The sequence below is a fragment of the Nicotiana tabacum genome, chromosome 13, assembly GCF_000715075.1.
Source record: "Nicotiana tabacum cultivar K326 chromosome 13, ASM71507v2, whole genome shotgun sequence".
Classification (NCBI taxonomy): domain Eukaryota; kingdom Viridiplantae; phylum Streptophyta; class Magnoliopsida; order Solanales; family Solanaceae; genus Nicotiana; species Nicotiana tabacum.
Window position 1 is genome coordinate 111263694 of NC_134092.1, and position 6772 is coordinate 111270465.

General features: G+C 36.1%; 1 non-coding gene across 1 annotated transcript; it reads right to left on the reverse strand.

The window, feature by feature from the left end:
* Positions 1-246: 246 nt before the first annotated feature.
* On the reverse strand, positions 247-353 carry LOC142168515 (small nucleolar RNA R71). Its single transcript, XR_012698370.1, has one exon. It is a non-coding gene; the product is annotated as a small nucleolar RNA R71 (small nucleolar RNA).
* Positions 354-6772: the final 6419 nt, after the last annotated feature.

Consider the following 6772-nt stretch of genomic DNA (forward strand, 5'->3'; position numbering starts at 1 on the left):
ATTTTTGCCTTTAGAGGAAAAATGAACGAAGATCCAAACACACATTTAATGGACTTCGAGGAGATTATGAACACTTTTCAATACAATGGGGTGTCAGAAGATGCAGTGTACTTAAAGGTCTTCCCCTTTTAACTTAAATATCATGCAAAGCAGTGGCTTCGAAGCTTGCCCACGGGATCGATCAGAACATGGGAGGAGATGAACAGAAAATTCCTTGATAAATATTTCTCCTCAGCTAAGACGGGCAAGTTTAGAAGAGAAATCCATAACTTCTGCCAGAAAGAGATTGAAACTGTTTTTGAACCATGGGAGAGGTTTAATGAGATTGTTAGGAAGTGTCAACATAGTGGAATTGAACTCTAGATGCAACTCCAGGACTTTTGGGATGGATTGACACCATCCTCGCGTAGAACATTGACCAATGCAACCGGAGGACTTTTGATGAAGAAGACTCCAGAAGAGATAGTTACAATTTTTGATAAGTTATCTGAAGATGCTAAACAGTGGCTCTCTGAGAGTGCTGAAAGAAGAAGATCATTTGGTGTTCACCAAGTTGATGCTAATACATCCGTGTATGTACATCTTGATGTTATGGCTAAAGAAATACGAAAGTTGACCTTAGCCTCGATACAAAGTGAGCCTCACACAGCTTGTGATATATGTGAAAGAGGGCACCCTACTCATGAGTGTCAAGTCTCAACTGAGGAAGTAAATGCTATGGAAAATTATAATTTTAATGCAATAGGTCAGAAGCACCCCAGTTTTTCATGTAGTTCACCTGGGGGTACCGCTAATGCATGGCAACAAAACAACCTCAGATTTCAGGGACAAGGAGCTCTTGGTTTTATGAATCATCCGAGGTAGCGGTTCCAACCTCAACATCCCAATCAATCTGGTCTAGAAGATCTCATGAAGTCCTTCATTGTGAAAACTGATGGAAGATTTGAAGTACAAGGGGAAACAATTCGAAATTTAGAGAAGCAAGTGGGACAGATTGCAACAATATTATATGAGAGGGTTCTAGGAACTCTCCCTGCTAATACTGAAAGAAATCCCAAAGAAACAATGAATGTTGTAACCTTGAGAAGTGGGCAAGTGTTGAAAGACCCCACCCTGATCCAAAAAGATGTGAAACTTGAAAAAGAAAGTGGGGAGCAGTTGACAAGTGATGACGACAAGAAGAAGAAAGGCCCAATGAAAGCTGAGAAAAAGAAGAAGGAAGAAAAATTGAGAAGGGAGGAACATGAGGAGAGCAAGCATATGTCTGCGCTACCTTTCCCTCAAAAGTTATGTAGAGAAAAGCTGGACAAGCAGTTTGAGAGATTTCTGGATGTACCGAAACAAGTTCATGTAAACTTACCATTCACAGAAGTGCTCTCACAAATGCCTTCTTATGCTAAATTCTTGAAATATATCCTTACGAAGAAGAGGAAAGTAGAAAAGACCTCAGTGGTCAAGCTCACGGAGCATCATAGTGCGATATTGCAAAATAAACTCCCACAAAAGTGTGGAGATCTTGGAGTTTTACTATACCTTACTCTTTAGGAACTATTAATTTTGATAAGTCTTTATGTGATTCTGGTGCCTCAATTATTTTAATACCTATATCTATTTACAGAAAACTGGAGAAGAAGATTGGAGAGATAAGGTCTGCACCAATATCGTAGCAGCTGGCAGACCAAACGATTTTAATACCTGAAGGGATAGTGGAAGATGTGTTAGTTCGGGTGAATAAGTTCGTATTTCCTGTGGATTTTATAGTGGTGGATATGGAGGAAAACAAGGAGGTCACCCTCATCCTAGGAAGACCATTATGAGCGACGGCCAGAGCGAATTAGATATACATAAGAGAAAACTCATGCTTAGAGTGGGTGAAGAGACTGTGATTTTCAAGATGGATGTAGAAAAGGGGGTGCAAAAAGGAAAACCAGCTGCAACTATTGAGTGGAAAGTGAAGGGCTCATAAGAGAAGACTGGAGTGAGCGAGAAAGATAAGTGTGGGGTGTACCCCAAAAAGGATGAGAAGAAGCTATCTGCATGGATGTGTGCATTAGTTTGGGCGCAAGGAATGGAACCCGACTTCGGCTCAGACCCCGACTAGATATTCATGGAAGTCTCCTTTACCTTATGCTTTTTAATTAAGTGTCATGGGGACATGCCACAACTTAAAGTGTGGGTGGGGGATATTTGTATGTATGTGTATTAATTTTCTTTTTGTTAGTTGTAGTTAGTAGAGATAGAAAAGAATTTGGAAACAAAATGAGAAAATTTTTCAATTTTTCCCGACGATGGATATCATCGATAGGTTTCGTGAGGGATTAAAGTCGAAAGAAAAACGACAAAAAGATTTTCGTTTGTAGGTAGTGTAATAATTCCCCCTTGATTTTTCTTTGTGCTGCGGTTCTTTTCTAAGGGTTTTGTTTGAACCGGGTGTAGTTAGTTTCATTTTATTTTAGGAGTAGGAAACCTTGTGTTGTGATTTTAATTGAAGGCAATATCTTTTTAATTTATTATGTCTTAAGAATAGTGAGTATTTTAGTTATGACACTTAGGCTCAGTTTTTGACTCTTGTATAAGTACCTTAAATTGTATGATCTTAACTTTGCTTAACTGCTTTGACTAGAGTGTCTTGATAGTCTAATCCTGAGTGAGTTATGTGCCATGTTTGTGTGTGATTTTTTGTATTCTGTGCATTGCATTTGATGTCTAGAACTTTCCCCGTGTGTGTGCAAAGCGAAATAGCAATTTTATTCAGTCTTGGAAATGATATAGGCATTTCTTTATTGAGCCAGATATATGCTTTTACCCCACCTAATTGTTATGTATCGTAGTTAATCCTTTTTGAGCATGTAATCTTGTTTCTTTGGCAACCACATTACAAGCTTTACCCATTTGTTTGAAATGACCATATATTTGAACCTTATACCTCTCGTGAGCACTTGAATTTGTTATGAACTTTGTAAAAGTTGAAGTGTGGGGTGGTTGGTTTGGCTTTTGAGTGGAACTATTGAACCAAGGAGAAAGGTGCACTATTTTGAAAAAGTAAGAGCCACTTGAATTGAAAAAAGAAAGGAAACAATAAGTGTATGATTGTGAAAAACATTCCTTGGTAGTGGTAACTTGATATAATTGTGCTTAAAGAAGTAGGGAGTTAATGTATAATGATGTGAAGGTGGAGTTATGGTTGGACATAAATGTGAGATTTTGAATGGTTAATTGTATGTATTAAAGTGCTTAGGGAGGTGTGGTCACTGTTATATCTAAATTACCCTACCCACCTTGCAGCCTACATTGCAACCAATTAAAGTACTACTTGATTCTCGACTGAATGAGCTCAATTAGTAGAGTAGTACACTACGGGCAAGCCTATGGTACGTCTTTTGTAGCACATGAATGTTATTTCTGATAGTGAGAGAATTCTTTCTATTTTGAGTTCCTAACTGTTCTTAAATTTCATTGTGTGGGGAACCACTCTCTATTGTTGTGTGAAGGCACTTGATTCACGAAGGAAAGGTAATGTGGTTGACCTCTGTGTTAGAGTAAATGAGCAGGTTGTGAAAACTGTGTGGTACTTTTGAGTCAAATCTTGAGGCAAGGATGTTACAGTATTGTGCTTTATCTATTTTAAATATTCTTGGTGTGATGAGTTATGAGAGTTGTTGAAAAATATCGTGTCTATAAGAAGTGTAGTTTGATTGCTAGAGGAAGAGCAATAGTTTAAGTATGGGGTGCTGATGGTAGGCTATAATCTTGTGTTTTAGTCGCTTATTGCACTCTAATTCACTGCACTTTATTTGTGTTTGAGCTTTAATTGGTAGTCTTTGCACTTATTGTGTATTTTATACCTTGTAGGAGCGATTCCGAGTTATGTAGATGTTGTGGAGCCAATTCGAGCTATTTGGAGCTTTGAAGTCTGAGTAAAATCCCAAGGGATTAAGCCGGGATCGTGTTCTGGGTTCGAGGACCAAGTCTGGACATCAAAAATCAAGTTTGAGGCCGTACTCTGAGAAAAGTACCCATGCGGCATGCCTGCGTAATTTTTACAGAGTGAAAATCCTATTTCGGCTAGGAAAGGGTGATTTTGTCTGGGGCCGACCCTACTTGGTGATGCAGAGCGGATCAATGGACGAATAGTGCACTTAGTGGGAGGAAAAAAAGTTGAGCAAGAGGAAAACCCAAGTGCGCGATCGCGTATTATAGACCTCTAGCGCGCAAATGACGCAATGTACCGCCAGAGGTGCGTGGCCATGTGCTCGGTCACACCTCCAGGTGCGCGGCCGCGCATGTTCGCATTTGGGAACTTTACCCAGGCCTATTTTTGTAAATTCGAAGGCAACTCTTTTTGACCTATATGAAGCCTAGCTCGTCTCAAAACAACGAAGAGTCTAAATACTTTGTCCAATTCATTCAATAAGGAAGTTTGGTTGACTTTGGGAATTGTAATGTCTTCTTGTTTTCCTAATACTCTTGTGATAAACAACTTCTCCACTATGGAGTAGTTTCATTTAGGGTTTGATGGATTCCGTGTCTTGATGATTGTTTGTGTATTATAACTCTAGTTTTATGTATTGAAGCATTTTTGGATGATTTAATTGTTGCATCTTTATTCACTAGTTCATGTAATCGAGAGAGACATAACTTGTGATATCTTTGCATCATATTGTTAGTTTAATTCATACATTCTTCTAAGTAATCGAAAGAGGCTAGTTGGATAATTGATTAAACCTAGTTAGGAGAATCAGAAAGATGTTTTCCTAAAGACCAATCCATTACACATTCTTGCATATCTTCACGTGCTTAAATTGGTTCATCTTGTGAGGTTAAGACTAAATCGAAAGAGGAGTTTTTGCTGAACGTTGAACTAATAATTGAGTGAATTCGAGAGACTCACTTGAACATTAGAAGTGAATTATTTAGAATTAGATCCCGAACAATTATCTTGCACCTATCCTATCAATACCCTATCTTCTCTCATTGATAACCTTCTTTGCTTATTCATTGTTTCGATTGTCATTAGTCAATAGCCTTAGATTCTTAGTTAATTTTAGTTAGACATCTTATAAATCTCAACTGTTGACCATCCTAGATAGCAACCAAGATAGAAACTACGATAATACGGTTTAAATTCAATCACCGTGGATACCATATTATACTATACTATATTTGATTAGCGAGCAAAATTTAAGTGTGTGGTTTACGCTCGTCAGAATATGGTAGCAATATGTTATAAGTCTGAAAGAAGACACACTTATTACCGTGAATAATATGAGTACATATTCATTCTTGGAATAATATGAATATGTTAGTGGTATTGAATATACCACAGACCTCTAGAAGGGGGTTTGTGATGAAATATAAAAATAATTTCATTATTATGGCATGAATGGTCATTGATCACGTACCTATTGTGATTATGCCAAAATATTATGGCAATATGATTATTACAGGGCAAAAGTAATAGAAGCAATATATCTTGCCTATAATGATTTTGACCATGACCATAATGATATAACTTTCTCTTTGAAAGAGATATTCACCATATAGATGTTGATGAATATGTGGTAGTACAAAATTAATTGAAAGCTCCGAAAAAGCCAATTATACTATTTTGTAGAAATAAAATTGATTATCAATAAGGCATTGTGTTGTAGTAAGTCTCAAAGATACTTATTGAGTTTCTAAAGTATTCGCGAAAGCGGTTAGTTATATTGAGACTATAAATAAAGGAAAAATTTAATATCTTTTATTACTACAACTTGTAGCGGGGTAATATTTATGTGAAAAGCTACTCGCTTTATTCTTTAATTTATACTACACAAATAAAAGAATGACATGATAAGTAGAAGTTTATTGATATAAAAAATTATATCATAATAAACTTGGCATTTATTGATAATTGCATATGTCATGGTGTAAACGTGAAGTTTATCAATATTGATAATTTATCTAGTTAACAAAATTTGTTTAGCCATTAAGTATGATGTAAAAAAATAAAAGAGAATTCAGATGGGTAAATATTAAAGAACTAGAAAATTCTTTACGAATTCTCTTATGTCACTTGTTCTCATTAATTAATAGACCAACTAAAATTGAGATTGAATCCTATGAATGATGGAAATATCAAAGGTGAATATGGGCTCATTCACCTGCTATGTATACCTAATAAGATGCATCTATGAGATGATTACATGTGCGATTATTATTAATCTACATTCTAACATTTACGAGGTATCTTACACAATAATTTAATTTCGAGCATAATTTCCATATCTTCTATTCAAGACAATTCATCTTGATAAGTTGGTTTATATCACAACTGGTTTAGCAAAAAGATTTACTGAGTACCTCCACTTAATAGTTAAACTATTACTTATGAGAATAAAGTTATCTATATCAGTTTGATATAAGTTATATACGAAAGTATATTACATTCTCCCCTTACAAGTGGTTCATGGTCAGGAACCAAATAATTTCATCTTATTATTATTGATGTACAGCGTGTATTTCAATTAACACCATAAAGTACAAAGGTGTTTCCAAAGTTGAGGAAGCAAGTTAGTTTTTCTAACATGAAGGGAAGACATGATAAATATTGAGAAAAATTTACATTAAATGAATTATCATTTGTACATCTAGATCCTCAAATAAGATAATATGAACTTGAAGTTCATAAAAAGATAATTCATCTGCAATATATTTGTAACGACCCGACCGGTCGTTTTGAGCTCTAGCGCATCGTTCGGAGGTTTGAGGCCTTGGGTAGCTTCACTTC